The sequence below is a fragment of the Colletes gigas genome, unplaced genomic scaffold (genome assembly GCF_013123115.1).
Source record: "Colletes gigas isolate AHSC1104 unplaced genomic scaffold, ASM1312311v1 Colletes_gigas_Sc00017, whole genome shotgun sequence".
NCBI classification, from domain to species: Eukaryota; Metazoa; Arthropoda; class Insecta; order Hymenoptera; family Colletidae; genus Colletes; species Colletes gigas.
Window position 1 is genome coordinate 1,586,629 of NW_025106646.1, and position 20,278 is coordinate 1,606,906.

Consider the following 20,278-nt stretch of genomic DNA (forward strand, 5'->3'; position numbering starts at 1 on the left):
AATAAAATTGTATATTTTTATACAAATGTATTATTTTTTAGTATTCTGTACAGAATATATCAAAACAAGTGGGCAATATTTTCATTGGATTTTTCTCTGTTGGGATATCTGAAATCCATGAAGCTCGCAATACCCATTGAAAATGTTCAAACACTACAGAATTGAAGATCTATTGGAAAATTGGCTAGATCGATGAGAAATTCAGCCACGTAAATAAAAAAATAAGGTGAAAGAGCAAATTTCAACAAATTGCTATTTTCAGAATACTTTTTTAACGAAGTTGGACTGTCCAAAAATTCAAATACTTGGATGTTATTTTTCTTAAAAAAATGGGGGTAGTTTTTCCACTCTACAAAGAAGAAAATATCCCTAATTACAATGAGAAAACATTCTGAAATCTGTTTTGACCCATTCTACGTATTCATACCTTAGACGGAAACTATATGCAAATTTTATGAATTTAATATTTTAAAAGGCGATGAAAAATTTTTATTCTAAATTACAAACATTCGTACACAGCACAGTTTGCCTTTGGAATAGAGATATTCGATCTCCGTGTCGAATGTTTCTATTCGCGACCTACTTTCTTCTCGCTGGCAACTTAATTCTACGAATTTTTCTTTATCCTGGCTATTAAACGATATATGGAAAATGATACATCGCGGTGCACGTGTTCGCGTTGTTCCATTTCTCCGACGAATGATGCATAAGTTCGATTCACGCAATTATTTGTAACCCGCTGTTTCGAGCGAGAAGCACATGGTGCTCGTGTGCTTATTTAAATGCAAACGAGTGTAGAGATAAGACGCGAGGAGGACAAGGTGGAACAAGAGGTGGAAATGCAGAAGGCGAGGACACGAAGGAAAGCAGGTTCAGCAGTTCGGGCCTTGTTGAGGACGAGTTCAAGGCCAGCCAATGGTCACAGATTGTGGATCCAGAGAAATTCTCGAGATCACGATATAGCGATAGAAATGCCTTTCTGACTTGCCTGCATATGCAACTGCTACGAATAAAAGTGCATACGCGTGTCTTCGAACAGATAACATCGAATCAATCATTCTTGTACGAGGTCAAAAAGTACGCGAAACGAAAGGGAAAGGAATTATTCGTTTACAGAAATTACGAAATTTCATTTATTGTTATTTATATTCTTACGTAGTTCATATAGAGATAATTATTTTATTCAGAATTTATTCTAATCAAAATAAAAATTTGAATTCTTTCATAAACGGTTTCATCTTTGAAATGCACTTTGAGTTACATAAAGGTACTTTTTCATAATTATTTCAAATGTATACTTTTCTAACTTGGTCTTCCTTTCAACAAACAATTATTCAAGTGATTTCAAGATTATTCTAAAATCGCTTGAAACCGAATACAAGAAATCAGGACAGAGAAAGGACTTTCAATTACCTAAAATCTGTACGAATAATCCCACAGAAAGTTATCGAACATTATTATATTATCTTTCTTTTTCAAAGGGGATCCCTTCAGTTGGGATAGAAATATTCAACTTACGAATCACGTTCATTTTAAGAATCATTACTCTATTCGTTCCTACACGTTCCATCGACTGAATCGAGTGAAATTTTTGTTCAATTAAGTATAAATTTCAACTAAGTTTGAGAAATTTCGTCGGGTCGGCTCGCGTTTTCCACAATTGTCTTCCGGCGTGTCGCAATAAAATTGTCGATCGACGACATTCGAGCCATCGTTTCTGATCGTAATCATCGATTGTTCTCCGCCTGTGTCGACACAAAACTGCACGATCATAAAAGGAATTTCAGCTCCGAGGGGATACTTTTCTCGATCACACCCAATCCCTCGCCTGTCTCTATCTTTCTCTACCGCGAGGCTCGCGAACGTCCAAGAGACGTTCACTTCCCCCGTTCTTCTCTCCTTATTCGTCGCGACATTTCGCCTCTATCATTTTTCCTTTCGTCTCCTTCAAAAGTTCACGCGACTGCCTAAGCAATGTCTCTTTCCCCTTTGCGAAATAATCCGCTGAAAGAAGAAATATCTTTCGCGTAACGCCACGCAACGGCTGTTCACGCACCGCGGTCTTGCGAAACAACCTCCAACGGTACAAACGCGTACTTTCTTAGGAACGGAACGATAATTCTCCTAATATACCAGTTTAACGTCTGACGCGAAACGCGGGAACATTTTATTACTCACCGCGTTATTAGTTCATCTGAAACCCACTTTCGTCGACGCTGCAACGTCTTTCGAGCGATTGCAAATTATCCTGAATTCCTTCACTCACCTGGAACAGAAAACGAAACGAAAAAATTAGCATAATCTTCATTTATTATCATTATAACAATTGTGGTAGCTCGGAGGACTTGTCAGACCTGATCATCATTGTTTCAATTATATTTTGCAGGATTGTAGGTTCACATGTACGACAATCGTAACCGAACTTGTAGCTGTAGATGGTTGGTTATGAAAAAAATGAATGTAAATTTTGGAAAGATCACTTTGATGTAGTAACAAACGTAGATGACTAATAATACTTTGTCCTGATTTTGAGTTCGTGACGTGTAGAATTATTTAAAATTTTTTTTTATATTAATATTTGATTAATTGACTGTAATTGTATTGTCAGCGAATATGGGATTATCCTAGTATATTTTAAGAATGCTCTAAATATATTTATAGTATGGTTGTGTAGTGTTTATGAGTTTGTATTTATTTATAGAATCGTTCCAACACTATCGTATCTATTTATGTATTCAGACACAGCTAGTAGTTTATTACATTTCCTGCATCTGTCTGTTTCTATATTGTCTTTTATTGTGTATGTTCTGTATCGTTATTATTATTAGTAATGGTATGAGTCCTCTAAATCAAAGATTTCCAAACATTTTCAACATACCACCAATAAGATCCAACCTTGGTACGATAATTATTAATACAAATTTCAAAATTTGTGTGTTTGTGATTTCTCTGTAACCCCTACAACTTTTATCCAATCTGAAAAATTCTTAAATAAAAATAATTAATTCTATTTAGCATATCAAGCAAATATCAAGCATATATTACATTTCATGTTTACTGAACGACGAGAAATATTTACAACCGTAATTTTCACTTTTCAACCAAATAAAGAATTTATACATCAAGCTATTTCAAATTACTGTCCTCGTAAATCATTTCAACGTTCATAAAGATTGAAATATTACTATAATCCGAAGAATGAGCCAAACGAGAACTCCGGGGTTATTCGAATGAAAAGTTACACGAGTGGTGGGGATAATCAGTGGACTCCTATTATAAGAACCGCTTGTCCCCCGTCGGGTTCGTACAAATGGGAATTCCACTGTAAAATATTTAAGTACCGGACTTGCCGGGCAACCAAACGGAATAAACACGTGTCGAACAAGTCGAACGTTGACAGCAATGTTAATTCTTCTCTACAAAGAAGCAGAACTAGTTTGTAAGCCGTAAAGTTGTTCATTGTTTGCCACAGGTTGCTTTCTAAGTTTGTAATCGTGTTCGGCTCGTTAGCGCGAATCGATTTGGCCGCCGCTTTCCAGATTCGCGGCACCGAGAAAAATACCGAACGGAATTCCCTGAAAAGGTCGACTTGACAGAAGGCCAATTACGAAAGGGATAGAAGACACACCCACGGAGGAAACCGGCAGCAGGATTAACGAGTAAACACCGACATTTCGTTCCCCTGCAGGCAACCCATCGCATTGTTTCGCGAAATCGCGACGAATGTTGAACACGTAAACGCGATAAATTTCAGCCCGATTGCATGGCAATTGTTTCGAGAACGGCCAATTTGGACCGCAAAGCGACGCCGGCAACAATAACAGTAATGATCATGGGCTATGATCGTCGCTGTCGTGCATGCATAGGGTGATTCTAAGAACTGGGACGCGATAGAGCCGATTTCTAAACGGAGATGAAGAAATTGGGCTAGATTAAATAACAGCGTACTTCTATCGTCGCTGTGTTTCGCTCTTCAACGCCAAATTGACAGATATCAACCCCTTCGGGGGATTAAGTAGAAAAATAAGGGAAAAATAAGCATTGTTTGTTAATTGTTAAAACCACGAGAGTTTCGCTCACTTTGTTGTTCATCTTTTGAGGATACACACAAATTTTTTTAATATAAATTATTACTAATATCACTGTACATGAAACCTGATAAATTTGTATTTAGTAATATGATGATGGATTATTGTTCATTATTCCACAGTTGGGGAATCTGTGCTACAATTAATTACTGCATTTCCTACTTATTTTTATCACTTATTTATTTCGAGTTTTAATTTACTGACGTTTCATATTAATAAAATGACTCTTAAGCCATCGAAACTCTTTCTTAGAGTTAGAGATTAGAGTACACTTTTTTTTAGGTACAGCATTGCAGAGATAACGTGTCACGGATGTTTATTTTTATACTTAACGGGAATGTCTTCGATATAATTCTTAATCTCATGGTTCCGTCAAAGAGATACTACGTAAAAGTTCGTATGATTAAAGATGACATTTTAATTACTCGATCCTGGGAGCAATTTGCATATCGTCGTAAAATGTCTGTCGGTCGAAAGGTCGTGCGTTGCATGCGACCTATTGCGTCCCACCGTGCCCCGTGAATTTATAATGAACGAGAATTTTTACCCATGCTTCCCGAAAACATAATCGAGAGTCTATAGGACGGTTTACCAGAAAGAGAATATCTGCTTATTTTAAATACGAGACAACAATCTAGTCAAATATCTATTATACTTTAGTTATTAATTAATTATATTACACGTTAATATTAAAAAAAAAAGTAGAAACAAAAACAAGGAAACTACTTTGTAAATAGAAGTTAATACAGTTGTAATAGACGACATTTGGTAAGAATAAATGGAAAGACCATATAGTGAATCACCATTATAGTATGCAAATATACGCCACATAATGTGTTCGAAAATATATTCTAAGCTATACTGTGGAATACAGAATATAATAACTGATAAAACAATAAAACACACTGGGTTTAGTCATCACAATAATACACAAGGAATACAAACAAATCACTGTAATAGCAATTCCAAAAAACAAAACTACCAGGTAAAAGTAACACGGTTTGGTGAAGATAAATGGAAAGAAATTCATAAGACAGGTGTTTGTGAAGACCCTAAGTGATCTTGTATAAGAAAAAAAATGTTATCAAGGTATAGTAAAAATTGACTATCTATAAAAGCTCCTGGAAATATCGTTATTCTTTCATATTAATGAAAACTAGAAGAGCCGGTTGCACTTTCGTTCCCGAACGGAAAGTAGTTTCTTCGCCCGCTTCAAAGAAGCATATCGAGTTTTAACCGCTGGTAAACAAGCTCGCTCTCGTGCAATTTATATTATCGATTAGCATACTGAGGAGAGCCACGATGCTACCGATGCACGCGACTATCGTCAGACTCCGCCGATCCGGGCCCAGTTTTCCGTCGCTCGAATCTCGCCGTTCAAGATCGTCGTTTGCTCTCTTATAAATTTCCTTCGTCCGATCCACGCGAACCTTCGATGTATCCTTACGTGGCCTCGTCTCATAAAGATCGCGGTAAAGATAGTTTATAAATCGCGCGAAAACCATTAAGCCCCCGATGCGATCGTGCCGGGTAACTTTGTGATTCTGGAAGCTCGATTGCGTTCCACGTTACGGATCTTATCCGCGCGAACGATCTCCAGAATTGCGCGGCGCTTTCTCGACAATTTACAATCGATGTCACTGCCGCGGCGTTCCTCAAACTGTCACGATCGCCTGGATCACATCGATCCCGATCGATCCCCGCGATAAACTATTCCATTCCTTTCCATTTGTTAAGAGTAGCTTCGTCAAAAATACTTTTAGACGTGTGTTTCTTACCTGTTAATTTTATAAACTTTAAGTTAACAAAGTTATCTTTATTTTCAGGAAGAGTGCACTGATTTTAATAAATATCTTTACAAATGTATAGTTTTCAATCTCTAGATCATACATAGAAAAATTGTAAGGTACTTGAGAAGGTTACTAAGGTAAGGTACCATCAAAAGGATTTTCAAACAATGACATTTTTATAATCGTGTGTGTATAAATTAAATGTGTTATGAAAGTTCTACATTTGACTTTAATTTTAAGTTCTTTTCAGAAATTGGACGTTGATTCAGATTAAGATCATCGTACATTATAAGTTTACATACGTCAAATGCAAGTAATAAATTGTAATAATTCTTCTTCCGAAATAAATTCTTAAAAAAAAAACATAAAAAGTAGAGGTCTTCATTGACATTGAAATTATATTTTAAACGTTTCCAACCAAGTATAGATCATTTTCAGATCGATCCACAGTTTCACAGTTATGTATATACAAACAACACACATGTGCAATTGCATATTATACACCATAAAATTGGTGAAGAGGTTAATTTAAAATAAATAAAATAAAAACATTGAAGCTATAGGAACCATATTCTAGAACCAATATGCACATACTGCAATTTTATTCGAACGAATACAAAAGTATTACCTTTTCGGTAAAAGAAAAGGCTCAAGAATGAAGTGAAAGGTATGCAATTGTCTGTAATATCCCAAGATAAACAAGAAAAATGATGTGTGAATTATTCATCGGAAAGCTGGAATACTGTATTCCGTTTCGTTTATATATAATAGTATTCAAAATGAAATGGGATCTTGTGGAATATGCCAGAGTCAGTGATCTTTGCGATATGCGGCTAGAAAAGAGAGTGAACGTAATCGAGGAGTGAACCGTGGAGGAGTGGCGTTTATCCACTCGAGAGGAAACGCAAGGACGCGACACCGCACCCACACGCGCAATATCCTTGATGAATGTACGTGCACACATATTTCCTGTATCGTTAATAGACGATTGCTTCGTGATTTAAAAAACGTTACTAATAAATAAAACACAGGAATGTTAATGGGTCTACTTATTTTTCCGTATTCCTTAACATTCACCAGACCTGGGCACTTCGAAAACATGATTCGAAATATTATTTCAGACAACCAGTTATTTTATTTCGTTTCACTTCTATTATTTGAAATGTTGTATTATTTCAATTATTATAGTTATTTATTGACAGAAATAGAAAGGAAGCACAGGTAAAACATGTTCTGTTGGCATTCCTGTCCTACAAATAAGTCGGACAATTTTCAGGACGTTTAAAAATTCTCGAAAGAGTTCAGCAAAAATTTTAACAGGAGAAAATATTGAACACATTAGATTTGTATTCATTTCGAATTCGATTTGACTAAATTATTGAATCTGTTTCGTGAAACGATTATTTGAATGTATTCACGAAACAGCGAAATCGGCGTGTAGTACAATCCGAGCACGAAAACACATTTCATGCAATTCACAGTCGCTGTCAAACAACAGAAATTATACGGTAGAATTTTCTGAAGGCTCGTGACAAGTTGTTATGCAGTAGCCGGACTAATCGCGTGTAAGTGTGCGGCAAAGTTCTAATGAAAAATGTCGAAAAGTTGTTTTCTATGCGGCTACCTACTCGATCGAGTTGGAGCAACTTTCCACACTATAATGAAATCCTGCAGTGAACTGAAAGCTTGTTGACATTTCGCAGGTGTATCTGAAATTCAACACAATAATAGTGCATCCACTATGATAACAGCGTATCGAGCTTCTACACTTTTTAAATAAAAGAACATTTTAAATGTATTTCCAAATTTTCATTCATTAAAAAAAGACAAAATCATTGTATGCTGTAGTACGAATAATCAAATCACTTTTCAATGGTGATTATGAATGAAATTTTTGGTAAATTTTCATCGAGAAATTTTACAGATACCTCAGAGGCAAACTTACAATAAGTTCAAGTTTTTTAAATTTAAAATTCAAGTGTTAAGTATTTCCAAGAATTTACTATTTACAACGAGCACGTGCGGCCAATGACCTCGCGACGTAAACAATGAAAAGTAAACAAACGCTTCGAACGAAATTAATTTTTAAGGGTTGATGAAAATTAAAACATATCGGCGTAGTTTGTCAATTTTCAGTATGAAGTTAAAGTACTAAGTATGCACACTTAGATTTAAATTATTGAATATTTTTGTACAGATTTTTAAAATGCATACTGTACAAAGATATTTTGTAATAAACTTTAAAACACAACTTTCTATACATATAATGTAAAAATTAGAAGTACATTGCCTGGTAAAAAAGAAGAGAAAGACTGGTCATTTGACAAGAATAGGTATACATGAAGTGGTAGATTTAATGTTAATGATGAATATTTCTTTTTCTTGATTTTGATCTGTTATCTAGATAAAAGTTTGACCAATTCTGTTTTGAAATGAAACTAAACAGTTGCTGACAGTTCATGGAGAATAGGAGGGAACGTTCACCCACGGTCGCCGTAAAAATGCGTACAGGATTTATATTAAAAGCGGCTTCGGTCAGGAATGACGACATTTATCGAAGCCTGGCGGAAAAGAATTCGAAAAATCGCTGGACGTCGACACGTCCCGAGAACGTTCCCGCAAAACTCGCATAATACGGCAATTACGGTCGTCCAGGCCGGCGCCAAGCGGCGCTCGAAGGACGTGCACGTGCACCGTCCACGAGAGCTTAAAGCCGCGTGCATAGTGGAGCAAAAAATCGAGAATGCAACAACGAATCTAACGAAGCGAACGTATTGTTGGGAAATCAACCCCTCCAAGGACCGACGGTTGTTTCAAGGATACCCGTGGAAAATGTTTCGATCATTTTCAATTTCACGCGATCCATAACTTCTAACTGATATCGTAAATTCGTAAAATGTAACTGGTACAGTAATGATTCGTAAAATGAACATTGCTCAGGGGTTGTCCGGTCAGATGTCCCTTCCTTGTTGGGGGAGGGGCAGAAATGTTCAACTTACGAATCACGTGCTCATTTTAAGAATCATTACTCTTAAAAGTAAGAGACAACAATATTTTAGTAATTGTTTTTACTTTATGCAGTCGATTATGCATTAACAAAATGAACGATTTCTTTTCATAAAACGCAACAGAAATATTGGTCTTGGAGTAATGTTGGAAAATATTACAATAATAGACATGACAAATGTTTAAAGAGTAATAAGTAATCTTATTAAATTTGGCATTAACCTAGTCGTGTTGACTGTCATGGTGGTCATTTAAAACTTACATAACGTGTCGTAGAATCGTTTACTTGCAAAGCTTTGAATATAACAGTCGTTAGGAATGCTGTAAAATATTTCCATTTTTCACACTGTAATTTGAATAAAGATCGAAGGTGTCTCTAGACATGGAAAACTGTCGTTAAAGCGAAAACGAGTTTTTTCTGAATTTTTGCTCATTTCCTGCGGTATGCGCGCGACTTGGCGCCATTTACGCTCGCCCACAGCTAGCACTAAGCTCGATCCGGAATTATTGCGCGAACGAGGCCGAGTTCGCAAGAAGTGCGTCCTTACGAAAGGCTTGTCACCAGCACGTATATATTTACACACAGCCGTGGGAAAACGATACTCGTACGGGCGTAGAACGACGATAATCGAGTAACATTGCAGAGATTGCTGCATCCCGATTCGTTGGACTCGTAACAACCACCATCGAGCTTCGCCATCGTCGATCGTAGATCGCATACCTTCGGCACTCGAAGCTGCCGTGACTCGAAGTTTGCGCAGAAGGTAAATCTGTCCTGTTCGTTTACGATTACATTCTTCAATGCACGGACGCTGCTATCGAATCGAACACATCGACGTTTGGCAAACGAAGATCGGTATTACGAGTCTATACACGTGAATTCTACATATTGATTTTGGAAAATAATAAGGAATTTCTGTTTGGCTCCATCATGAATATATATTAAAGTGAACGGAGTGAATTAATTGGGTTTCCAAAGAGGCTTAGTTGCTACAAATAGGTGATCTGCTTACTAGCAGATGTTCATATACCTAACATAGGCTATTTAGGTTGTCTTCTTAACGGATCAATTGTATAATCCTAATTCCAGATTAAACGTAACACCTCACTCACATTATTCCTTTTCGTCAAATTATGTTCCTTCCATCAAAGTTTTTAATTATTTTAGAATTTTTATATTTATATATTTTTATATTAAAAATAACAATTTATTTTGAACAAATTATTCAAAGTTTAAGTTTTTAATTTATTTAGACTATACGAGATTTTTCAAGAGTATCGATGATAATAACAACAAAATTTACAGAAAGAATCTATTAATCTGCATGCAATTTAAAATAGAATAAAGCATCTTTTGTTCTATTAGCATATAATTTTGTTTCCGTGTCTAACATAATTTGTTAGTTGGTCCAGTTGACAGTGAAGGTTCTAAGGTTTTCTAGGGATACAGGTATAGAATATGTCAACAATTATATTATATAGAATTGAATGCACATGATAGATTGTGGGAACGCATCCTTGAATTTGTCCACTGGTAAAAGAAAAATAATTGCGGACAATTTCGATGGATACGTCTAGTAGCTGCAAATTAATAGGATGCAGGGTACGTGTACGCGTGCAGATTCTGTCGACGTATACCTGCAGATATGGATGCACGTTCAAGAGATTGTGTAAGTACACGTGACATGGGAAGCAGCCTCGGGGCAATCGAGCAGCTCCTGGAACGAACGGTTGCACTGGTACCCGTTGTCGTTGTAAACAACATCGTTGCATAATTCCGTACACGACGATAGAATAATTCATGCTCTCAGCGAACCCGAGGAAAGTCCATTTCCGAAAAGGACCACGGTCACTCTAAGATATTTCATAATATCAGCCTTCAATCTAATCATTTCTAATAATACAATTTCTGGGGATTCGCGAACTTCCACATAGAAATATTAAACGTTTATTTTCAAAACGTATCAAATTTTCTTTGCTACTTTGACATCACGATAGTTATTACTAGACTGCGGATCTTTATGCAAATTCACATTTTTATTAATAGAATTAATGAAACAGAAGCTTCGCAGAGGGCTGTCTCAACCCCTAAATATAATAATTCGTATTTCTTATATGTTTGCATATTAAATGCATTCTGTAGTTTTTTGAGGATTAAAATTTACCATAAATGCATAAACATCCGCAGTCTAGATATTAAACTAAAATATTTCGATGCAATGTTCTGGACTAAAATTCCGAATTTCTTTACTAAACAAAAATTACATTAATTTCGAAGCTGTAACGAAATACCAAAATAAAATAAAGTCGAAAGGGTCGAAAGGGTCGAACGGTTAATTTTAGCGAAAAATTAACTGCCTCGAGGAAGTCTCGGATCCGCGGTAGCTGCGAAAAAGAATTCCCTGTCCCTCGTTCAACCTGCTCGGGCAGCGTTCGAAGCCCATAAACTATTTGCTCCGGAGAGGGTTAAATTATCGAGTAGTTTTCCAGAAACAGGTATGCCGAATAAATTCGTTTGGCACCGAAATTCGAGGAGGCTGGACGCGCATCGCGAGGAGAGGCGTTCGTCGTGAAAGGGCGCCGAAGAATTTGCGCTAATAATTCAAAGTCGGCGTTCCGGTCAAGTAATTAGCATTCCGATCGCTGTCAATTACGCTAATTAAATTCAATTGTTCGTCGTAGTTGCGGCATTGTGCCGCAAGGTTGCAGACGCACGTAAGCCGGCGGAGTAATTGCTCGGAAAAATAATTACTTGTCGTCGTTTCGCAACGGAATTAATTCGACGTATTGCTGTCCGCGGATACGCCGCGTGCCTTTTACGACGGTCCAAAACAGCACCACGGACAATATCGCCGCGATAACTGGCGCCCTTTCCTTTCTACTCCATGAAACTGCCGTCGCTTACCTAACGCTCGATCGCCGCCAAGTTTATTGGAAGACAGCGAAGAATGTAGCGCGCACCGATATGGCATCGCGGGCGATGGTAACTATGTTTCGGAATAATCCAGCAAATAACTGATCTCCTTTTCAGTCTCGACAGAATTTGCATGGATTCTTCGAAAAGTCCTCGCGTTTTGCTCGACGAAATGCAGACCGTGAAAGAGATTGTTGTCGTTTCAACGATCGACTCTGGCCATATTGCGTTATTTCATTTATTTATAGAAAGCATAGGTTTTCAGACCGGTATTTGGCACGAAGTATGTTTTATAATTATGGATCGATGGTACTGAAACTTTGCATATATATTTAGTCACGTTTCTAAATAATGCAGAGAAATTTATTATTTAAATAGTTGCCTGTAGCCTGCGGTATGTTATTTTAAATGGCTGCTTTGATTCGTATTCATATACAAAATTCTAGCGCAAGTCTGAATCAAAATAAAACAAAAAGAATTGACGATTTTTAACTATTTCAAGTGATAGGGGGAAAAAACTTTAATCATAATATGTAAAACTTAAAAACAATTCGACTGTTCATGTTTTAGATATCACGCCAGCCATTTAAAATAATAGATTGCAGCAGACATGCGACAATAAAGATTGTTGCATGAAAATTATACTGTGTTGCCTTGAAAACTGATATTAGTTTCTTGACTTAACCGCGTTAAAATTATCCTACTAACCAACGATTATCCTCTACAGCTACTATACTTTACAAAGTAATTAAACACAAAATAAGAAGGAATACCCATTAAAGTAATTTTTTAAATTTGTATTCCAAGCTCTTTCAACATTCAAATATCTATGAAATACTGGAACATTAATTTACTTTAATAAAAAAACTAATAAAGAAATAGGTTTAATAATGAAACGGAAATAAACTATTTTTTAAATTGGAATTTCCTCCTGTGCAATAACGTGGAAGTATTTTAAAAAGTAAACGCAGAGTTATCCTAACGGATACTTGTGCAACTCCAATAAAAATCGAAAATATTGGCGTCTCGCATATTTTTTCGCAAAGAAGATTGCTTCTGAGTAATAACTCACTGGAGTTCAGTGAAGCTTGCCCCGAGACAATAATGGCCGTCGTGGAACCGTGGATTCTTATCCGTGGTACCGTAATGAACTCCAAATGCCTCCATTAATCGACTGCTTCGAAATTGAATTCGCAAACGCACACACCGGTCACCTAATCGCGACTGTGCAAGTTCTAAATGTCAATCGACGCATTGATTGGATATTTCCGTGAATTTTACGTTCCTCGTTCTTGCAATTTTTATAACAACATAACATAGGTAATCGATCCCTTCTACTTATTATTCTATAAAATGCAGATTAAAATAAATTGACACATCTCCGACGAAGAAACGCATGAAACTTGGATTTATTAGATCATTTAACGGTACCTTGTATTCACACCGTAACTATAATTAAAGCCAGGTGCAACGAGGTCGTATCGTTTCTATCGCTAATATTAATATATAACGTGCAGAATTATTCTGAATGCATCGTTAACATCTGTTCCGAATTAAAAATGTTGCACCTCTGTAAACCCAACGCTCAAGTATTATAAATCATTGATTCATTCTGGAAAACATAGTATATTCGTAACTCTATTCGCATTGATGTTCATAGAACGTAGTTATATATATATGGCTAGTTTCAAGGAAGCATTAACTACACTATGAATCAACTTCCTAGTACAAAGATTATGCGGTTCTGTATAATTAGACTGATTTTCGAATATCTATCCCTAATATCTTTCCGAAAATTAACAATCTAATCAAATCATTTAAACTGATCATTTATATATATTACATTTACTAATATATTTCTTGAAAACTGAATTTAGAGTATTTATTAAATTAAACGTATGATAAAAATGATCAACATTTCCCAATCATTCAGCTCGTTTAAAGACTTTTCAAAGTCGAATTATATTCTCTAGAAGCAAAACCACAATGGGAGAAAATATTCTTTGTACTTTAATATACAAATTGAAAATTTGAAAGATACTTAAAAATTTTACTATTAATGTACATACGTACGTATATATATATTACCAATAGTTGCATAAAAATACTTTTAATAACCTCGAAAATGATTATTTCTTGGTTGAGATATTTTACCCAATCTCACTCCCTTACCAGACCTTATCCTATTTAATTTCTACTTATTTTATACATTGCAAAATAAAGTATACATAAATATACAATATAAATGTACACATACCAGGGTTTTTAAAAAAAGAATGTTTAAGTTATTCCGAAGATAACAGGTCGAGTAAGTTTTGTATAAAATTGGTAGTGTTTAATATGCTTATTACACAACTAAATATACTAAATATACTGAAAGTGACTGAAATCTAAAGTCGATCGGGAATAAATGGTGTTAATAATGATTTTATCCGCCACGTACGAATCCACGATCGGAACTCGCGGTGGACGCGTCTTTCTCACGGCGTCGAAACGCCCAGGATCAATTATCCGTGGGTTAAGATTTTTATTGACGGAACGATCGAGCGAGAATTTCTGGCCTCTGGCCGTCATACGCGTTTCAAGGAATCGAGCTCGTATAGAACTCGTCTTAGAAACGGTTGCATAGAGGCGCATATAACCTGCATTTTGCGATGCGGAGGCATCGGCCTATTCTGGAATGTCACCCTGCCTGGTGTCCAGTATCCAAGGTCCAGTTCTTCCTCGAGGATCGAGTGGCCTTTCCTTAAACCACGCTTCTCAGAAAATCTACCTGAAAACCGTTACGATAATACGGTCATCGGCCGATGTCATCCAGAGACGGATGCGAGTCCCATTCGTCGCGGGTCGTTGCTTCACCAACCAACTAATATCCTTGTCATTTCAATTTTCCTATCAAATAAGGCCACAAGTAATGTTTTGCTCGTTGCAAAGTATCTAAATGGGAATTGTCTTGGTTGAAAAATTTTTGATATCTCGGAAGCTTTTTCTTTTATTTTAACACTTTGATTGTTAGATCAAACCCCTCAGATTGTCCACGAAATCGAAACTTTGTTTTTGGACAATTGGAACTTATTTTTACAGCCTTGTTAAAATTCAAGAGTTCTATCTAGATTTAACATCCAATCTTGAGAATTAGTATTTTTAGTTTCTTAGTGAAAAGTCATATCACTCACATGTGTTAAATGAGCCAGAAAAATATCAAAAGGATTCTTGATCAGTATAATTGTGATTAGGGTGTGAACCAAAATGAAAAAATAGAATTTTTATTCTTGTTTTTTCAACTTGCTAAACATAAAGAAAGGTCAAGAAAATCTACTAATCAAAAATTCTTTTGATAGGTGGGATATTATGTTTAAAGGAACCTTGTTCAATGATGTATAATTCAGTCACTTTTGATTATTTTAGAAAAAACAAAAACATAAAACTCTACACCAGAATACCCCATTAAGACCGTGGAAATAAACGGTTCAACCATTAAAATGGTCCATCAAGATTTTTGTACAATTATTTTGTACAAGGTAATAGCAGTTCAAAAATGATCAGCGTTTCGATCACGATGTGTTATGGCAATATCCTTTACTGAATAGCCAAAGGATCAAACTAATTGACAAATTGAGGAAACTATCACTAATGCTCCCCTTCAGAAACCTGCAGCAACTAATAGCTTCCTAAAAGAATGCAATCTATCGATGTAGGAAACCTTTGTATCATATAATGTAGAAATTACCGAAGATTGTAGAATAATTTTCATTGCAGATTGAAACTATGTTGAAATAAAAAAAAACTACCCTAACACTTATCCGACTTTTTTAAAAGCTACTATGTTTGAGAGTATGCAGTGCCGCCAATTTTAACTTTCTATCACCCAAAAAACTTTAACATGGCACCGAAACATGTATAAATAAACCATGTAAATTCGACTGCTAAAAGTATTGTAGTTTATTTGCCAAAAATTCACGCTAGTATGCCCTCTTAAGAACGTGTAGAGATTTCAGTACGATTATTTTTTACGAATCAGTTCAAAAATTACGTGTCGATCGAGTGTCCTAATGCTTATGTCCAGTGCTATAGTCACGAACAGTCGGTGGAACGGCACGCATATTTCAAAAGGAAACTTTCTCGATCGATCGGTCGTTATGAATAATACCGAGAACACACGATACGTACTATTCCAGTCGATTTCACTGTGCGTAGATCACAGTTTCTTAGATTATGTTTCCCCGCGAGCCATCGATACCAACGACAACCGCCTCGATATCGATCACGCGAAACGTTAGTCCGGCTCTTAACAACATCCGAGAGGTTTATTAAATATTAAGTTCTGACACGAAACGGGTATCGTGTTCGCTTAGAAGAGGCTGAGGTTGTCTGAAAACATATCGTTTTACGAATCGATGCTTGTGAAAATACGTCCTTGCGCCCGCGTAGAAAGCAGACTGGCCTTTGAGTCGCGACACGACCAGGATCGGGACTTGGTCGCTGATCTCGCTGAGGAGCTTCGGGTAACAGGAAGCAATTTTTGCGATGGTCAAGTCCGCGTTACCGACCAATTTATTCGGCTTGCGTTTCGATCGAGCGGGATCACCGACGTCGCTTCCCGAATATATTCTTTGGTCATTGTCCTACCCCTACCTGCCGACTACCCGAATATCTTCTGCTCCTCCTCCTCATTCCCATCCTCTTGCTTCTCCTCCGCAGACCACTTTCGTAAGATCCGTTTTTGTTCTTCCTCCGAAAATACCGGGCTTCGAGATGCCACCGACTCTCGTGCTCGTATAATCGGATGCCAACGCTCGCGGAAGCAAGGCTATTGTTTGCTTTCGCGCGTGTTACGTTCCAGGGAGCACGCTTTGCCACCCGGACTTTGTTTAAGGCGTTGTTAAAAAGATATTAAAAATAATCGTTGGAACGCGCGCGACGATTATATTAGACATAGAAGAATCTTCTATCCCTGACTTTAGCTGATTGGGAGGCAAAATTTAGGTCGCTCCAGCGCCTAAAATACTGATAATAGTTTCCTACAGTGCTAGAGAAAATGATAGTCCATTTCAGACGTGTTCTTCAAATTTTATATTAGTTGCTACTACGATGAAAGCAAAAGTGTTTTCAACTGTATGGCTTTCGAATTTATATTGAAAATAAGTTCATTTTGGAAAAATTATCTGTAGGTTAGACTAAATGTAGTCTAAGGTTGGTGTATGTCTAAAGATGGATTGTTTTAGTAACATATCAAACTATCGTTTAAAGCAATAGAACTGGGTCTAATGTTTTGGGGATGCCCTTCCTATTATGGCATAGAAAAAATTGTAATTTTAAAAGAGAAAATGAACACTCAAGTTTACCAAAACTTGATGAAATAATAATAATTCTTATCCTTCAGTAGGATAGTGTTCTCATTCACAAAACGAAAATTGTAACGAGATATTAATAGATAAAATGTGGTCAATTTTGAAATTGTGCAATTTGAGGGAGTTCCATACTTCAATGCAAACTACAATATAACAATGATTTATAATACAGAAATACATGCTTCCCCTGCCTAATAGATCAGCCAAAATATTTTTACAAAATGAACATGAATGCAGTTATAATTTTAATTATACAAATCATATTCACTTATTTTTGTAACATACTATCACATGTTTTATGCTTTCATTTATTTCTGCCAAGAGATTTTAAAGAGACAATATTACATTTGACAGAAAGACTGTTGAAGGCAATATTAAAATAACAATTATTAACTGTAATATTCTCTAAGTACAATCTTCCAATATATTTATTCATTTTATAATAAAGTAAAGTATCGTTCTAACAGCTGGATTTTGAGTTACACAATAATTATACAATTTATTTAATATGCATCACAAGTCTGCTTAAATTAATTTTTCAGTAAAATTGCATAGCAATTACAAATGATTCCAGGAAAAACTATTTGTACAAAAACTTGTGTCGATTATATCGTGAAAATGAAAAGTTTACAGAAGATATAGTTTAAAAAATACTGCATATTTATCAGTCGAAAGTGAGTATCTACTAGTCTTCTTCCCCACTCACTTCTGATGCTTTACTTTCGTATCGTACTTCCGCTAATTCGAGATCTATGCTTTCCACGACCGCAACTGCTCGAATATACATACATAATTAATAATGGTACGTCGCTGGTTACTTTGTTTTTCTCGTCAGGACCAAAATTGACTACAAAGAGAACATCATTGCGCACTTGTCGCTCCTAATTTAGAACGTTATACTTTGCTACTATCCCGTCCCGAATTATCCCATTATTTTGGTACGAGTAATGTTTCTGAAGTAAACGAAATACGTCAAAGAAAATTCCACGGCAACATCGTATTTGTGCCAACGAACTCGGAGATACCGGAACAGCAGAAGCTTAAATGCCTTCAGTCACCGTGCAAAATGAACGGACTGAAACGAATATACATAATCTAAAAAGTATTTAAACGAAGCAGATGTACAAATTCCAGTACGCGTTTTAAAGCCACGCTGTTTAATGAATACCTAATTAATAACAGTAAAGAACCTAAAGATATGTCGCAGGAAACAATAAATATAGTACAGAACTATGTGATCGACAAAATTAGATCAAGATTATAATATACACGAGTTTAGATTTTATTTAACAAATGGAACGATAAGATACTTCTCTTAAGCTAGTGAAAAAATTTAGACACTGCAGTTTTGGAAAAAACTTTACCGAGTTTGAAGTAAATATAGATGTTATTATTGAAATAAATAATGCAAAATTTCACGAGCTAGGCAAATCTGAAAATCGGTGATCAATAAGCTGAAGTGTTGTAAAAGCGAGCCTTAAACGAGCCTTAATGCCTCGAGGTGTTCGAGCCTTATACAGGTGGTTATGGCTCGCTTTTACCACACTAATAAGCTGTCATCGAACGCGTCGTGGTGTGTTGATTAATACGAAATACGTAATGACTCGAAATAGATTGAAAAAAATTGTATAGAGTATGCTAACGTCGATGATTAAAATTGTGAGTATGTATAGAACTCGTTAAAATAAATAATAAACTGTTTCTGAATAACAAATATTATAAGCTTAACCTTGTGGACTCCACTTTTTAAAAGTTTTTAATTCCATAGTACAAAAGACCCAATTAGTGTTGAGTTTCCGTGAAAAACAATACTGCGTGTTATGTATGGCTTCTGAATAACAATTGATATGGGTCAGAGGTCAACGTGATAACTCCAGTCAGTTGACGACTATTGTTATGGATATTCTTCGTGTTTACTCATTTTGTACTAAAAATAGCTGATGGTCCTAATTCTGACTTTCGTGTTATTTCAAGTTCTGCATCGGATGCAAACGACGAGCATGCAAACTTTAAATCGAAAAATGTAACATCGAAGAAGTAATACCGACGACACAAAATAATTATTACAATATATTTTCCAAAAAATTTAGTTCACATTTTAGAAAAATTGAAAAAGAAGAAGTTGGCTCGAAACAGCATTTCAAAATTAAGATTGTCGAGTAAATGAATTGTATAGAACGTTTTCGGTGACAAGGCTGAATTTCTTTAACAGTAAATTAGAAAAAGTACATAAAAATTACGTTGTACATAAATTGAACTAAAATACCACTGCATTTTATCAACTATCGCATAAGCATGAAGAAATAATAGAAATGGAGTATTATAAATTGGTTTGCAAATCATAATTTATAATCCTCATAACTCATCCACTGCCAGATCAAAACCGTGCAATATTCTGCAAGACTAAAATTTTGATTTCAGACCATCCTAAACTGCATAACCCAAAATTTGTTTCAATACTTATTTTCGTAACCTTGCTAAAATTCACAAACCCTATCCAAATTTATTTCCCTCGATGTATCGAATTTGAGAATTAATTTTTCCAGTTTCATAGTGTTAAAATGTTAATTTCCAATATCGTGTGAAACTCGATCACGCCCGCGATGAGTGTTTCTCTCCCACCAGCGGCCAGCGACGAGTCACTCGCGTCGAACAAACAAGACCAGTGGTGGGGATGACTCCGTTCCGTCTGCGCGGGTAAAAATTGATGACACTCTAGCGGGAAGTACTGTATTTCCGTGCGCGTTCGCGTCGAGGCCGTTCTAAAACGTCGAATCAAAACAGCGGATGCATTTGGCGCAACAAATGCTCCGTTTAAGTAGACCACCGCTAATTGTAACCGCATCACTGCCGTGGTTCGAACGCGAAGGGTTAATATTCGAGTCTGTGATGCCAGAAACCTCCGTCTCTCTCTCGCTCTTTCTCTCTCTGCCTCGTGGACCCTACGCCGCGTCTATTTTCGCTCGGTCACTTATTAGTTTGGTACCACCGAAATATCGTCCCGGAGGAGCCAAGGTAGGCGACCATTAGTCCGAGGAAAAGTCAAGCGGAGGCCAGAAAGGCCGGGCATTAGTCGTGTATAGCATGTGGAGGTATTCGCGGAGGCACGTGGGAACGTAGCAATGCAAA

At 36.3% G+C, this 20,278-nt stretch overlaps 1 protein-coding gene across 6 annotated transcripts in view; it reads right to left on the reverse strand.

The window, feature by feature from the left end:
• The window catches only part of LOC122400381 (LIM domain only protein 7-like), a 199,706-nt gene that overhangs the window by 132,583 nt on the left and 46,845 nt on the right, over window positions 1–20,278 (reverse strand). Inside the window, exon 2 of one of the 6 annotated variants that reach the window (XM_043401822.1) lies at window positions 2,179–2,266. The exons of the other annotated variants lie outside the window; for them this stretch is intronic. The gene's annotated coding sequence lies outside the window, so the exon portion shown is untranslated. The remainder of the gene's footprint in view (window positions 1–2,178; window positions 2,267–20,278) is intronic. 6 annotated transcript variants of the gene reach the window in all.